This window comes from Culex quinquefasciatus, chromosome 2 (genome assembly GCF_015732765.1).
Source record: "Culex quinquefasciatus strain JHB chromosome 2, VPISU_Cqui_1.0_pri_paternal, whole genome shotgun sequence".
Classification (NCBI taxonomy): Eukaryota; Metazoa; Arthropoda; class Insecta; order Diptera; family Culicidae; genus Culex; species Culex quinquefasciatus.
The window spans coordinates 68,441,250-68,458,551 of NC_051862.1; the positions used below are offsets into that span (position 1 = coordinate 68,441,250).

The 17,302-nt window shown below is 37.8% G+C and overlaps 1 protein-coding gene across 1 annotated transcript in view; it reads left to right on the forward strand.

The window, feature by feature from the left end:
- LOC6032411 (ankyrin repeat and BTB/POZ domain-containing protein 2) overlaps positions 1-17,302 on the forward strand; it is a 168,861-nt gene that overhangs the window by 29,196 nt on the left and 122,363 nt on the right. The window contains exon 2 of the mRNA XM_038254500.1: positions 7,436-7,457. The gene's annotated coding sequence lies outside the window, so the exon portion shown is untranslated. The remainder of the gene's footprint in view (positions 1-7,435; positions 7,458-17,302) is intronic.

A 17,302-nucleotide genomic window follows, 5' to 3' on the forward strand; every position in this document is an offset into this window, starting at 1 on the left:
AGACAAGCATAACTTCATTAAAAGCACATTAGAAGTTGTGCTGACCGGGAACGAGCACGACGTCTACGAGACATTTACGGACAGTTTGCCGGTTTGCTGATTCTGAACGACTTCCCCAAACTGACCTTATACGGTGCGATTGGCCGTTTAGATAAGCGCGCACGGCCTACGCACCTCCAGGTTCGTCACTTGTGGTGGTCATCGCAGGACCAAGGGGTTCGTCGCTCATCCCAAATCGACGACTCCGGCCCACATATCGCATTTCATTTAAATTTAACAAAAAAAAAAAAACTGATGCTCTGAAGAACCATAAAACGTCCCCCCGGCCCGGACCAATTAGTTTCAACGCGGGGAAATAACGGATCGCGCCGTGTCCCCTCCCCGCGCGTTCAAGTCCGCAAGGGCGATAAAACTATAGCGGGGAGGAGGTAATTCTAGATTAGAATTCGCTGATAACATTCCACGCGTCCGGCCGTAATAGACGCACTTCTCCGCCTGCTTTCCAGCAGGATTAATGCGCAACCGTCCATAAAATCGCAGATCATCGATATTACCCTGGCGAGTGGGCGCTTTGGGGATGGCCATTTCTAGCCGGCGTGAAAAGCTCTAATATGGAGTTATTCGCAGCAGGAAATAAACACGTGTATTCTGGTAGCAAAGAGGCTGTGAATCGTGCCATCTTTGGCTACCATGGAGCAGGCGTTGGGTCATTAATTTTGGGAAATAAAAATAGATTGCTGATTGGGGAAGGGACTGAACAACAATGTAAGCGAAACGATCGCCTAATCAACTAGAAAACTGAAATTCATTTAAAGTGATACTGCTTGAAGTGAACACACCCAAAGTAGAATATCCTAAATTGTAAAAAAATTACACGATGCTATGCTATGCTATGCTACTATGCAGTAACTGCTGAATACTCCGAATCATTGTTGTCAATTTTTCTAACCTAACGAAACTTGAGAGTTATCGACCAAATCTTCAAGCTGACAAAAATACGTGTTTTTCCTGTAAAGGTAGAGAATTCCGCAACATGTCATAATTTATTGCCTCAAAATTTCAAAAAAAACGCCACTAATTGCATTTGGCTCATGTACGCGCAAAAATGAAAGTCAAGGAACGTACAAACCTACTAATTGAGAAATATTTTTTTCCTCGCCGCTTAAAACCACCTCAACAACCCCTTCTCAGGAAGCATAAGTACATTTGAATTGCATGTACTTGGGGGTCGTTTCGTCCACCATCATCATCACCGTTGAAAGGTCGCACTTCTGCGGCTGCGAAAACCTTGAAATCTGCCAAGACGGCGACGAAGAAGCTGCTGCTGGGGCCAAATTGCATTTCTCTTTCGTTCTTTCGCAGCCTCCCCCAACCCCCCTGCAAAAGGTAACTGTACCTTTTACATTGCGTTCTGCTGGTGGAGGAGACCCTTTCAACGGCATTGGTTTGGGACTGGGTAATGAAGGGCATACATCGCGGCTTTTTATGGCATTGAAACATGCAACCAGGGCCGCTCAGACTTGGTGGTGACGCGGTGCTTCAATTGGGCGAGTTTTTGGGGTTAAGTTTGAAGTTTGCAATGTGTTCGACAATCGTTAAGTTTTAAAGCAGCTCCAGAAAAGGTCAGATCTGTGCTGGCTGATGATGAATATAATTTGTCGGTGAATTTTACTGGCTTATACCATTTAGAAGGAAAGGGAATTCCTGAATTATTGACATGCTTATTTTTACAGATACATATAACACATATATATACAGCCGGGATCGTGGTGTAGGGGTAAGCGTGGTTGCCTCTCACCCAGTCGGCCTGGGTTTGATCCCAGAAGGTCCCGGTGGCAAATTTTGAGACGAGATTTGTCTGATCACACCTGTAGAGCGAATAATTTGAGGATTGTTTTTGAGAAATTTTTTGAAATTTTTTTTTGAAATTTTTTTTTTTTGAAATTAAATATGTCTTTATTGAACTTTCTTATAATAATTACATTTCATTTACATTCTAAGTGGTATGGCTACATGCTCTTCATCTTTGTTATATTTTTTGTTTTCTTATTAACTGTTCACATTCATTTATTTACTTCAAATTGTTTTACATTTTTGCATTAAATCGAATACATTTGGGTAAAAAAGAAAAAAAATCGCTTTAACAACTAATCCTAACTTAAAACTAAAAAAGTAAATTCATTGAAATATTCAAAATCATTAGAACGAGTAAACTACGAACTGTATTTTAAGATAAATCCTCCAAGCGTTCTTACTTGTTCCGCACGAGTTTTGCAACCACGCAGTGTTGTTGTCATCTCGATGAAAATGTTCATAAGTTCTTGTGGTGAAAACAGGTCACTACTGCCTTCATCCGTTGATGCTGGTTGGTTTTCCTCGGTTGCTGACTGAAGCCAGGAGGTGTTGTATTCTCTGCAACTTTTGCCGCTGATTCAACGGCAATGGCTGCAGATTTGGAACCACTCGAACAGATCCCGCTCCAGGTGACGCCAAAGCAGGAAAATCCACGTCCGTGTATGCTGGTGGAGTTTTGCGACGATTTGGTTGGTGCCTCGTCGTCGCTTGCTGCCGAATTTTAACAAACTCAGCACGTTTTGGGCAGCTTCGATTCTTGGTCGAATGGTCGCCGCCGCAATTGAAGCATTTGGCTTCAATGTTCTCGTTGATTGTTTCGCAAGCTTGAGTTTTGTGCTCACCTCCGCAGGTTGCACAACGACTCTTGATGAAACAGTTCCTTCCACCATGTCCAAACTGCAAGCAGTTCGAACATTGTGTCACGTCACGGTGCACTGGACGATAACGTTCCCAAGTCACAATGATGTTGAAAATTGCCCGAACTGCTTTCAGCTCAGACGGCGTTATCGATCCTCTTTCGAGATGAACCAGGTACAGTTGATCACGATACTTGATGTCCTTGTTGTGTCTCGTCATCTTGAAGACTTCGATCACGTTCAACTTAAGAGTTTTGAGCTCTTCTTTCAGCACACTCACATCCATGTCATACAGGCCACGGAGGACCTGTTTCATGGGGCGTTTACCTGGATCGTCATGGCTGTAGTATTCAATCTTGGTGTTGTTCAGGAAATCCCGAACGTAGTTGTAATCCTTTCTGGTAGGTAGCAGAATTTTGAGTCCATCAGCACACAAGCGAATGGAAGCTCGTAAAGCACCAGATTTGATAAACCCGGTCAGCCACTTTCGCACCGAATCCGATGACGATGTTTTCACAAAAATGGGCGGCAACTTTTCCCGTCGTTCAAATTCTTCCTTCTCGCTCACGTCCACAGGAGGGTAGCGAACTGGTTTCCAGACGAATTTTGAGCGTCCTTGCTCAAACTGCCTGGCTTTGCAGGTAGCGCTTCGGCATTCTTTAGCTTCTTCAAATCTGCCGATCCTGCTGGTGAGGACCGCCTCTTTTTCTTGCCGTGAGGCATTTTTGCACTTTTTAAGCACTTTTTTGGTTTGTGAGGGACGCACGTCTGACTCGCTTCTCTGCTGATCGCAGACTCATTGTTTTTGAGAATGGATTACTATTCATAGAATTTACAGAATAGGCAGGACGTGTGGACATACCGTACTAAACCCTTCGATTTATGATTGAATTGGTGTTGTGTGAGGTGTGTTTAGTAGGACAAAATTTTACAAAATGGGTCATTTTTGCGGGCATTTCTGGGCATGATCCCCAGTCCCCACACCGATTTTACGGGTTAAATCCCATTTAAACTTCAAAGTCATGCGCCAGGTCCTGTCGCAACCAATCGGATTCGGGCTCAATACACCTAGGGCAGCGATTCTCAACCTTCTTCCAGGCTGGTACCCCCTGCCATGTAAATCAAGTAGGCCCGGTACCCCCTTTGAGAATCTCTGACCTAGGGGATCATACCCTGAAATGCCCGCAAAAATGACCCATTTCTTTACATCCTAGTGTTTAGTTTAATAATATAATTTACTATTTGTTCAATTTAGCAAACATAAATAACAGATTTCTATATCAGATCAAGTTTTCATTAATTTTTTAATAAATTATTTAGCAGGGTGAAAACCAAAACATAGCAAAATGTTGCCATAAGGATTTTTTAAACAATTGTTTTTCATCCAAAATGATTTTCGTTTTGAATTATGCTCGCTGATTCCATTTTTTATTACATAAAATATGTTTAATGTATGAGACATCCTTGGCTTTGGGGTTTAGAATGAATTTCAGGAACCTATTGTTTGGTTGATATTGGAAAGATGGTGGCTGGACCAAATATTATGTGATTTTTTAAACCTAAGACACTCAATAAATAATTTGTTAATTTAGTCTCTAAGATTCTAACACATTTACTTTGCATCTTGAAATCAAAAATATTCAGAATAGTATTAAATCGGCTAAAATATACTAAAACCAATTCCAACAATATTATTAAATATGTTTTTCATTGTTATCAGCCTACTTCACCTTGATTTGCGTTTAATTTTTTGACGTTTTTTATACTATTTCAACAAAAAATATTGAAGAACATTATAAAATTGAAATATTTGGCTAAAGTCTTTTTAAACATAATTTTGTTTAAATCCAAGTCAAATGGGGGAAAATATACCCATTTTAAGCCTAATAAGCGGTCGTGTTTGATTGATGCTGGAAAATCTGGAGTGTTCCTTGAAATTTACTAAAACCAAGTACACCAACGAGTAGAGCAAATTTTTGTGAACATTTCTGTTTATTTTCACTTTTACTAAAAGTTATTCTATTCCTTTTACAAGCATTTGGAAAAAAAAATCTCAAATGTATTCTAATCAGTCATGTATGCATTGTGCCACGCCCATTTTCCTATTTTCAGCTTAGTTCTTTTTTCTCTTTTGGGTCTACTTAGTGCTGCCAATTGCGATTAAATTTCAAGCGAACACTCACGAAAAGTAGCATTGATAGAGATAATTTCCTGGCATCACTGGCTCACTCCAACAGGCGCTGCTGGTGGTGTTGGTGGCCACCTTTTGTTCTTTATTCGCCTTCGCTTCTCGATCAGTTTTATTTAGCCTTCGATTGGAATGGGTCGTCAAAATTCAAACGTCAAAAGACTTGGCGCGTTTGTTTTTTACATTTACATGTTTCGGGATTATTTTTCAAGTGAGTGACTAACTAATGTCCAACAGAACATGTTGCCGGTAGTTGGACGCAATTTCATATCTTAAGCGCTTTGAAATTGAAAACGTTAGCGCAAGTGAAAAGATATTGATGTTGACTTTCGTTAAACAGTTAAACTCTCATCATGTGATGTGAGTGCCAACAAAATAATGAGTAATGGTCTCGCAAAATAGAAAATATGATCAAAAGTGCATTAAATTTGATCTTTTTGGCCAGTAAATGACATAAATATGCGTGCTTACTTGAGGCGGTGCTTTTGCTGGTAAGTTTATAGCTTAAATAGTATTTTTGGAGCTTTAATCGAGCATCAAACTCTCCATATGACGAAGATAGGTGTTTGATTAGAAAGGGTATATTTCCCCTGCTTGATTTGCTAAACAAAACTTATGGATTGTATGAAATTTTCAGCATTTTTACTCCAAATTTACTATACATTCATTCAAATTATTGTCAAAATGCAACATTGCAAAATTTTAACCGATTTTGATGATTAAAGAAGCATTTGAAAGGATACTTATTCAGCTACTATTGCGTGCTATCTAGTTAGTTAGTTGTCTTTATTGCCAATCCTTTCAGCCATTAACGCTGGTTCGACCTGGTTCGTTCTAATCCACATTTTTCTCTGAAAGTTCAACTAATTGGCAGTCGAATGCAACCTGGAGCATGAAAATCTGTTTGAACCGCTGAGATATGGCCATTTCCGTAAAAGACCCGGAATATTTGACTACTATCGAATTTCGTCTTTTTTATGTAGAGCCTTAAAAACCACAGCAACCAATTATAGGATTTTGTCTTGAGACGGCTTTAACTGCTTGATTTCTCCGGGTCTCCGGATACATTATTTGAATAATTTTCAATTGTGGCTCTTAGCATGTTTTGTCAAAACACATTAGCAAGAGTATGCAAGATGGCTCTCGGTTAAAATTTCGCAAAGTTATTTGAATTTAGACAAAAAATTGCCTATCCCGATCATTTTGTCCAATCCCTGAATTCAACATGGTTTTGAAACAAAATGTCCAGTTTTTACACTTTCATATGGTTAATGGATGGTTTTTTGGTAAATTTGGTTTAACGGTAAAATTTGGCAGCTTTGAAGCCAAAAAATACATTTTGAAACGTGCAACAAGATACTGTAAAATTATTTTTTTGCAATTCCGTCGTGAAACTACTTACTTTTCCTGTCATTCTTGAACGACAAAATAGCCTACTTTTCTGTACCAAAAATAACATTATCGAATAGCAACACTTTTCAAAATAAATGCTGAAAAGTTCTACTTTTCAGCACTGAAATGGGTGCTGAAAAGTTGAACTTTTTAGCACTTGTTTCGAAAAGCAACACTTTTCAATTTTTTTTTTTGATTTAAACGATTTATTGACAAAATACATGAAAATTTGACTTAAAATTTCACTCAATGGGTGTTTTTCAGAATTGCAAAAAATGTTGTATGGAACTCGTTGCAAAGCTTGATTTTTTCAGCACTCTTCGTATTTATCCAACTCGGTGAACCTCGTTGGATAAATGTACGACTCGTGCTGAAAAAATCCTCTTTTTGCAACTTGTTGCATAAACTACTATTTCATCAATCCAGCACATTTCATTGAAGGACTTTTTTTATTGCATTTTTTAAGGTTACTCATTTTACATTTATTTCCATAGCATTTCCGTGTTTTCCAATGCACATCTGTTCCGTCACTGACCGCGGTGAAAGAGCTTGACCGCTGAAAAGTTGGTTTAATTTATGACGTTTATTTATTGTGGTTTTCTTCTGATTTTTTCTCTCTCTCCCCTTCCCTCTCCTTTCTTCTCGACTACTCACTTTGAAAGCAAAGTTGCAAAGTATCTTTTGGGAGACTTTTTTTGCCTCATTTTCATTTTTATTTGTAACTCTGGCCCAGAAGAATACAGTAAGTGGGCAAAAGCCAAAGGTTTTTCTTCAAAATTAATGATGCTGCTACTGGCTGCATGGATGCGCGCGAAAACAACGTCATGCTGTGCGCTGGCCAATGTATGAAGGAGGAGAGTGCATTTTGGAGGTTGCCCTCGACACTCTGTGAACGGGTTTCGTCGGCTCGGTGCGAACTCGTTGCTGATGGCGAGGTCGCGCCGCTTCGCCTTCACCGTGGCCATCCAAATATTTTGATTTTGACCTAATTACCTTCAACGGAATGCTTGTTGTTGTTGTTGTTGTTGACTGCTGCACGGCACTGTCAATCATGCAGGCAGCGCGATGAAGACGATGTACTTTTACACGTGTACAAGAGGACTGTTGCTAATGAAGTTTTTTTTTCTTCTTTTTTCATTTTCAGATTTTGGCATTAAAGGATAAAGGTAAGCTAGTTTAATTTTGTTTTGTTTTGAACTCGGTTGAAGTTGAAGGTTTAAACCTTTTCCAAATATCACAATTTTTTTTCAATTTTTAGCTTGATTTGTTAAAATCATTTATTATTTTGTAACAGTTAAAATTATTGTTATATTTTTGTTTAAAAACTTGGATTTCGTTTTCAACTATTGGATTTCTACTTAAATAAGTTTTCTTGTTGTCTTCAACAAGCCTGCACCCGTGGTTGTAGCTCCGCGGAGATTGTTGATTGTAGCTGCTGGTGCTGTTGGGGGTCAACATCAAGATGATTAATTATCGCTGATAGTACCATTTTCTCGCCAAAACCTTAAAACCAACACAACAAGCAGCAGCAACAAAACTCAAGCATAACCCGAGGCCACTTTGCAAGGGGAGGGGCGGGCACCAAAACTTTTCCCCCAGCATAGAGGCATAGCTTGGTCATCCCAGGGGGTTTGAGGGGGTGGTCGTATCAGGAACCACCACAACCACGAGAATTGGCGCGACCTACTATGTGATTAAGCTGGCGGGGCCTCGCGAATGCTTGATTACAATTATTGTTCATGTCTTGGGCGCGCACTGCTGCTGAAGGTTAGTTGGGGAACACCGGCATGGACCTGGGACCTAGCGAGCATATTTATGTGACCCGAGGGTGTGAGAGCCTTTATCGATGGTCTTTGCCTCCCATGGTTTTGTTTGGTTAGCTGAGTGTGTGCTCAGTACGTGTGTCTAGGACAGAGGGAACCTAATTACCATAATCTGAGCCGCAAGTCAGGAGCCGAGGAAGCACTTGTGGGTCACTCCCCATCTGGTGGACAATTGAGAGAGGTGGGGCAAATTGGATTGCGTTCTCAAAATGAAGGTTAAAGAATATAGGGGAAATATACCCTTTTTGCAATTCCGTCGTGAAACTACTTACTTTTCCTGTCATTTTTGAACGACGAAATAGCCTACTTTTCTGTACCAAAAAAACAGAATCGAATAGCAACACTTTTCAAAATAAATGCTGAAAAGTTCTACTTTTCAGCACTGAAATGGGTGCTTAAAAGTTGAACTTTTCAGCACTCGTTTCGAAAAGTATCACTTTTCAAAATTTTTTTGATTTGAACGATTTATTGACAAAATACATGAAAATTTGACTTAAAATTTAACTCAATGGGTGTTTTTCGAAATTGCAAAAAATGTTGTATGGAACTCGTTGCAAAACTTTTTTTTTCAGCACTCTTCGTATTTATCCAACTCGGTGAACCTTGTTGGATAAATGTACGACTCGTGCTGAAAAAATCCACTTTTTGCAACTTGTTGCATAAACTACTATTCTATAATCAAACACCTATCTTCGTCATATGAAGATTTAATTATTTTGCGAGACCATTTCTCATCATTTTGGTGGCACACACATCCACACGAAAGATGAGAGGTTAACTGCTTAAAGAAAGTCGCCATCAATATCTTTTCACTTGCGCTAACGTTTTCAAAGCGCTTAAGATATAAAATTAATTCCAATTACCGGCAACATGTTCTTTTGCACATTAGTTAGTCACTCACTTGAAAAATAATCCCGAAACATGTAAATAATTAGCAAGCGCCATCAAAAAAAACAAACGCGCCAAGTCTTTTGACGTTTGAATTTTGACGACCCATTCCAATCGAAGGCTGTAGAAAACCGAGTGAGAAGCGAAGGCAAACAAAGAACAAAGGGTGGCCACCAATACCACCAGCAGCGTCTGTGATCCAGTGAATTTTCTCTATAAATGCTACGTGAGTGTACGCTTAAAATTTCATCAATTTTGGCAGCACTAAGCAGACCCAAAATAGCGCTGGAAGGAAAAAAGAACTAAGCTGAAAATAGGAAAATGGGCGTGGCCCAATGCACTCGACTGATTAGAATGCATTTGGGATTTTTTTTTCAAATGCATGTAAAAGGAATAGCATAACTTTTAATAAAAGTGAAAATAAACAGAAATGTTCACAAAAATTTGCTCTACTCGTTGGTGTACTTGGTTTTAGTAAATTTCAAGGAACACTCCAGATCATCCAGCATCATTCAAAAACGACAGCTTATTAGGCTTAAAATGGGTATAATTCCCCTACGTAAAACTATCAGAAATAATAAACACAAACATATCAAAAATATTAAGAACGAAAGCCAGAAACAGGCAAAAAGATGGATAAGTTTTAAATTATAATTTGCTTAATAAAATAAATAATAAAATCCTAATAATAAAATGAGGTCCTACCCAAAAATATTTACAATACAGCTTTCGAATATGAGTAAATCTTCTATATATTTTACCTCGTTTATCCCACTTACCAAGTATCCAAATCAGCTCACAGCCGACCTCAGCAGTGTGGTGTTAAACGTGACCCCAAAAGCGCTCTACTCTCCACGTGATGTCTCTGCTGCTGGCGAAACCAAAAGTTGCCCATAATTCAATTTATCGCAGCAACACGACTGCCGTGTCTGAAAACGTGCTCTATGGAGCCTAACAACATCTGTCTCCAAATGGGTCCTAAAAACACACCCTAAGGGCATGTGGGTGAAAGTGTCATTGAAGGACAAAATTATTTGCAATTTTACCTTGATAAACTTAAAAAAAGCTACAAAAATTTATTCCAAATAATTTAATTTTTAAGAGTTTGCCCCAGTTGATCAATTCACCCTAAATATTTTTTGTCTAATCCCACGTCAGGCTTCACATTATTTCGCTGTTAAAGCTCGCGCAATTGCTCCCAGTGTTCACGAAAATCATGCTGCTGCTCAGCAAAAGTCAAACGAAGGCCAAGGTTAAGTTCGATTAATGCTGGCGAACATCTGGGGCCCGGCCAAAAAGCTTTCATTTTTTTTCGGGCTCCTTGCGTTCGAACCTGTCAGTCAGAAGAGTTATGGGTCTAAAATTAAACTTATCTCGTTGCGGGAGAGGCTGTGTGGGGAAGATAAATCGCGCGTAACCTAAATTTAAGACCCCAGCCCCAGCTGGCTGGGCCAAACAAGTCACGATGAGCCACACAACAACGGAGCCCCCACTGAAGAGGTTCCACCACAACAATGTCTGCGCTATTGTCTGGGTTGGATGAGGAGGAGGGGTGGGGGCACTCCGCGAAGCTTTGTTGAATTTGTATCGATTGTCTCGGCTTGTCAGATTTGGAGCGTTTATTTGGATGGGTTTGCCGACAACATTTGGCCACCAATAAATTTGGAGCAAACTATAGCAATTATCTGCTTCATCTGCTTTGTTGCTTTGTTATTTGTATCAAAATAGTTTGTTTAGCTTTAGGTACACTATTATCATTTATTTGCAATATAAGATCCTAAATATGGTCAAATTGCATTGTACCAAACAACTAGTTCGTTTTAGTTTCTGAAATATCATCACCCTAATCAAAATTCCAACTATTCTTCTATCTTCTATAAGCAAACTTATTTGAAAATTACAAATTGGGAAATTCTTTTGCAATTTTTCTGTTCATTAGTCTGTTGGGTCATTTTCCACAAACACACTCACGCAAACACAAGTCTGATTACGGATCTTGGGTCCATTTTTCGGTGTTTCGTGACGGTGGGGCCCGTTCATTTTTCAGATTTTTTACACGATTTTCAGTAATTTGTAGTTCAAAAAAGTGAGGAGATAAAAATTTGGTGTCAAAACGAAATATTAGATGGCCGATTTGATGGCATACTCAAAATTAAAAAAAAAGTATTTTCATGAAGCTTGTTCAATAGTTTTAAAATCGCCGCCTTTTCCCGTTACTCAGTTGTCAAAAATGGTGAGATATGTTATTTTCATGGAATATTTTATATAATTTTCATTTTTTTATCTAGAATTTTTGTTCTATTTTACTTACTTTTTAGAGAGTTTAAATGTCCTACAAATTTGTAGAGCAATTTTTAGGGACTTTTTTCTTGACCCTCTCCGATTTCAATGAAACTTTGTAGACATGTTATCCTACGCTTATGTAAGCCATTTTGTGTTTAGGAGCCAATTTCACTCGATAATGACATTTGAGAAGGGCGTAAGCATTTTAAATATTTTAGTAATTCGTAATTTAAATATTTCTGTATCTCAAAACCGTTGCATCGTATCAAAAAGTGGTCAAAGACAAACTTGTAGGAAATTTGACGGGCTTTCCGAAAAAAATAAACTGAAAGAAAAAAATACGCCACTTTTATGAGATTTTTTGATTTTTTAGTTTAAAAGTCAAAATTGAGGGTGAGCGCACGATTTGTTTTTCGTTCAATTTTTTTTATGAAAATAGCCTAAGATGTTACAAAAGGACTCGCGAAAATTTCAGAATGGAGCAAACCACCTGGAAAAATACAAAAATCATTTACTGAAACTGTTTCTTTGAAAAGTGCTCTAAACGTCAAAATTTTCAGAAACCGAATACGGGAATCCATTTTCCAGACATAAAAGTCTCCATATTGACCACTGTCCTAAGTCCAATCCTTGTGAAGTTACAGCGTTTTGCCTTCCTCACCTTACTGAGGAAAGGCTATAAAATCACTCGAAAACTGAAAAAATTGTCACTCGATTATCTCGACATTGGGTGAACCGATTTTGTCCGTTTTGGCGTCATTCGATCCGTTTTGGGGTCCCATAAGTCGCTATTAAAAATTATGCAGTTTAGTTAAGTACTTCAAAAGTTATGCTACAAAAACGATTTTGACAAAAATCCGGAAGATTGTAAAAAGGGTGGTTTTTGTAAGAAACCCCGACATGTTATACATTTTTAGAAATGTATTTAAAAGACCTTTCCAACGCGACCAATACATTGAAGATCTGACAACCCTATCAAAAGTTATTAGCACTTAAGTGTTATTTATGCACTTTTTGGAAGCCGGATCTCAGATATCACGATGAAAACGTTGTCCGGATCTATCATGCAACCCGTCGTTGAACAGGTAATCAAAAGACCTTTCCAACGCGTTCAAAACATTGAAGATCTGACAACCCTATCAAAAGTTATAAGCACTTAAGTGTTATTTAAACACTTTTTGGAGGCCAGATCTCAGATATTTTGATGAAAACGTATTCCAAATATATCATGCGACCTAAAAAGACCTTCCCATGAGCGTGTCTATTTTGGATAGCATTACCCTTTGAATGAGAGGAAGGCACCAACCACCTAAGGGTGGATTAAGTAACGTTTTTAAAAATAAAAATGTTGAAAAAATTGGCTTTTCTGATGGTTTTTGACAATTTCTATATGGGAGAGTTGATTTTTAGAAGGTTTGCATGTACTCTTCACAAGTTATCAGAATTTTACGAAAAAGTTTTTTGAAAAAGTGATGATTTTGACCATTGTCAAAATCATCAGTTTATCGATCTTTTAACCCTTAAAACTCAATTGTGCTTTTTAAAGTATTTTTTCCGGAAAGTTGAGATATTTTTTGAAAGGTAGAAATTGAAATGAAGAAGCTTGTTCCTGGCCAGAAATTTTTGAGCGGCATGGATTGTCCAACTCTGGAATGCTGCCCAAATGTAAGTATATGACGATAAGAAGCACTCAAAGAATGTTGCCTTTACATAAGGCTACCAAATCTTGCTGAGCAAAAATCCGTACACTTTGTCGATATGACACCATGGTATAACAAAAGTAGTAATTATTTAGATAAATTAAATTTAATAAATTTGAGAATTAAAATGTACGCCTGTGTCGTTTTTACAGCTAACAAATTCCACAAAATGCTATCAGAGTGCTTATGACTTGCACGTTTGAAAGCCCACTGAGAATTTAGGCTCGAGCCTCGTCGATCTGGCTCGAGATCGAGCCTGAATCGAGTCGAGACTCGAGCCAATATTCTCAGAGGGAGTATTCATAAAATAAACCGTGATTTGAATCAAATCAATATGTTCTTAATTTTTTTTTTGTTAAACGTTTAAAAGTTTACGAAATGTCAAGTTTGCTTTTACGAATAATATCGTTCTAAGTGTTTTCACGAACACTTTTCCAGAGTTTTTTTTTATTTTAAAGGTCCTATAACATGTGAAGCACAACAGTTTATAGGACCTTTATAAAAAACTCTAGATTGATTAATTCAAATGTTCAAATGTTTTCACAAGTTTTAGAATGCTTTTTGAAATGGATAAATATATTTAGTAAGGAATTTCTAAAAGAACAATTCTAGAGTTTTTTTTAAAAGGTCCTATCAACATATGAAAGACAATAAGCATAAGCATAAGCATAAGCATAGGTGCCCACCCGCAGTTGCTACTCCGTTATTGACCAGGACCTCCAGAAGTTACATCCACGAGCCGTGGAAGATAAGTGGGTGCTATCTTTCCTCGCTTCGCAACTTCTCAAAGGCCCCTATCATGCTGATCAATACCGGCGCCGGCCACGACCAGTGGTAGAGTCACGGGGAAGTGGATGGGAATGTTAGTCCGATACTTGAGTGATAGAGACCGCCCAATCGACTGCTTCTCCGACAAAGTATCACATGAGTTTTGAGGGGGTTAGTAGATGGGTATGAGGTCAGGATTCACGAGTGGCAGTGATGTGACCTTAAGCATTTTGTTTATCGGTTAAAAAATTTTAAATCTATTTAAAAATTATTTAAAAAGTTTTTTAATCGAACGCGTGCCAACCGAGCAGTAGTGCTATGGGCTGGACTTATTAGTATATTTTTACTGTTTGTACAATTTAGATAACGCGAGCAAATTTCAAAAATAGTAAGTAAAAGACGCTACTCTTCATCAAATCGAAAAAACGCGCCCGAAACGAAGCCGACAAAAAAACAACTCCTATCAACATATGAAAGACAATAGTTCAAAAACTCTATAATTATTGATAATCAAGTTTGAATTGAGGAAACCCCGGAAAACTCTTCCTTTTTAAATCAAACTCACAGAAAAATACAAATTTCTAGTTAACAAAAGCTTTGACCAAATCAAAAAAGCAATTCAATGATTAATAAGTTGTTAAAATTCCGTACAAATCCGTATTATGCGTAAAATTCCCTACAAAAATTCCGGCCTGTTAAAAATTCGCGAAGGGGTTCAAAAATCCGTATGGTAAGGAAAAAATCCGTACAGTTGGTAGCCTTACCTTTACATTTTTGGAAGGAGTTAGAAAAGGAATACCAGACAATTTCGTAGATAGCGAATCGATTTTTTCGGCCATCTGTGTTACCTTTCGAAAGTGATTCCGGCAATAAATAAAATTTGTCAATGGAAAAAAAACTGTCAGCCTTTATTGTTCGCCCCAAAAGTGGGTCAAACAGTGTAGAGAACGAAAATGAAAACGACAAAAAAAACCTATCAGCTGAGCGAAAATCGAATCAGCGAAAGTGCCAAAATACCACCTCCCCCAGACAAGAAAAAAAAAACTCTGAGAAAACTGCGTGCCGGAGCTTTACAATTATGAAATTCACTTTCCGAACTGCTCGCGCTCAAATGTGGGTTATTTTCTACGCCGGGGCCCGCCCCCTGCTCTTCCGGAGTGGTCCAGTTTCCCAATTACCCATTAGGAGCCGCCAGAGGTGTTGCGGGGAGGGGCTTGAATGAAAGTAAAAACAAATAAGCTAATTTCGAGTGGCCGCGCGGCTCAATGAAAGTGCAAATTTGGGCTAGCCAGCGATTTTCACGCGCTTTAAATGATGGATTCGGGAAGGGGGTTTTCACTTTCGATGGACGTTACGGTTGGTCGGCTGTGGTGTTTTTGTACGGGATTGGCTCGCAGATTAGTGCTGATGCTGGCGATTAATTATTGTCTTGGTGGAGACCGTGGAGAATTTTATGATGAGCAATTAGGCGCTAAAGGCTTTTTTTTCTCTTATCGGTCGGGCCAGGTGATGAAGTCATTAGAAAGTGATCCTAATTACCTGCCGTAAATCTTGTCACGTGTGAGAGAAAGCTCAGTTTTAGACTTTGTGTTTGATTTTGAAATAGTTGTGTTTCTCGTATCCATTAAACTTTTTTTCAGTTTCATTTAAGCAATGCATAATTCCATTAAAAAAAAAACAAAGTGCACGTCCATCATCGAAACCCAATCCTCCAAGCCAAAAACGTGTCAACTCCATCCGCGTGAAAATATCCATAGTTGGATGTTTGCTTACGGTGATCGGGTGTAATTTACGTGTTGTCCAATAGCGTGATGAATGGAGGGAAGCCTCTCTTTTTCTTTACCGATATGGTGGTGCGAATTTTTGCGCGGTTGTTTTTGCTCGATTTTCAAGGTTTCTCGTTTATTGCTATGATTATTTTTAGTTTTAACATTTTTTTTTCGGCTCATCTTTTGGTTGGCCTCAGCCTCAGACTGCAGACGAATGCAGCGGTGAAGAGGTTCAACTTTTCGCGCTCCACCCCCGACCATGGCCACCCGCTTTAAAGACCCTGGGGGCTTTATTGGGCATGCACGGGAGGGGGGTTTCGGATTGATCAGTGCTGTGCGCGGTGACGCCATCGATCGGAATTCGCCATCCGGTCAGGGTGCGGTGTGTTCATCTTGCCAAATCGGTAACTTTAATTCACATTAAAAAAAATAATTCAAGCCATATCAGAAAACATTTAATGTTCAACTGTTGAAAAATAACATCGTTACTACTAATACTACTAATTGGAAATTCAAGACTTAAGTTCTTTACATTCTGTGCTGTAACTTTCAACTGTTTTTGATGACCAACATTGACACAATCGAACTTCAAAAATCATATTGTTCGCCCTACAACGTATCCTTGATCACGACAAATCTCATCTCGAAAAATGCATCTCGAAAAATGTAAATATCTTCAGATTTATGGACGGAAACTGAACTTATTTTTTTAAATTTGTAAAATGTTTGATTCAAGCTACAAAAATTCAAAAATTTCAAAAAAGAAAAATCATTTTCTCGTTTTTTTTTATCAAATTTGAAACTTTATATTTACATAAATTAAAATTTATATACATTTATTTGAAAATAATAAGCTTAATAAACACACATTAAATTGCGATTTTATTTATCTAATGAACATTAAAAACACTATTACTTAAATGGTGAATTTTACGTAATCAATTTTTTTGCACGCTTTTATGCTGAAATTTGCAAAAACACAGTGACTAAAAAAGTCGCCCCAGAATTCTAACCACACAAAAAAAACATATTTCCGAATGTTGTAAATAAATTATGTAACACTTTTGCATGTCATTAAACATGTAAATTTAAATGCAATTTGATGTAAATTTGCAACAAATTATACGTAAAAACATGATTTTACGTGTGATTCAACCGTTTACGTCGAATGTCAAGTTTACATCAAATGAATTTACATGTGATTCATTTTTTTCCGTGTCGAGTAAATTTACATATTTTGTTCTGTGTACTCTAGTTCATGTTTGAAAAATGAAAACTAGAGACAAGTCTTACCATTTGAATAATATTTGAATAATAAATTGAAATCCTATCAATGGTAACCCGGTTTACGGTACAAATTAAGCATAAGCAAATGGTAAATTATGATTTCAGGAACAATGCTCACTTAGGCAAGAAATAATAATGAAATATACAATTTTTTTCGAGCCTTCCTTTCAATGTACTGAAAAGACGAAAAATCGATTTTTTTTTTGTATAAATACATAAAATGATTCAATAATCTTTATTTTGTCATAGGATGATAGCTTATTTTACAAGAATCAAGATATACTATCAATATTTGACTATCATTTAAATTTAAGTGTTTTCTCAGCCAGTTTTATGTCGAAAAATAGCAACTTTGCAAAACTTTTTTTTTAAAGTACATTTAGTGTTGGGTAGACGATTTTTGTCAGTAAAACCAATGCATGAAGCTTGCAGGAAATTTCACCACGAACATTTTTATCTGCGTTTTAGCAGAATGCATCTTTATAACGTCATG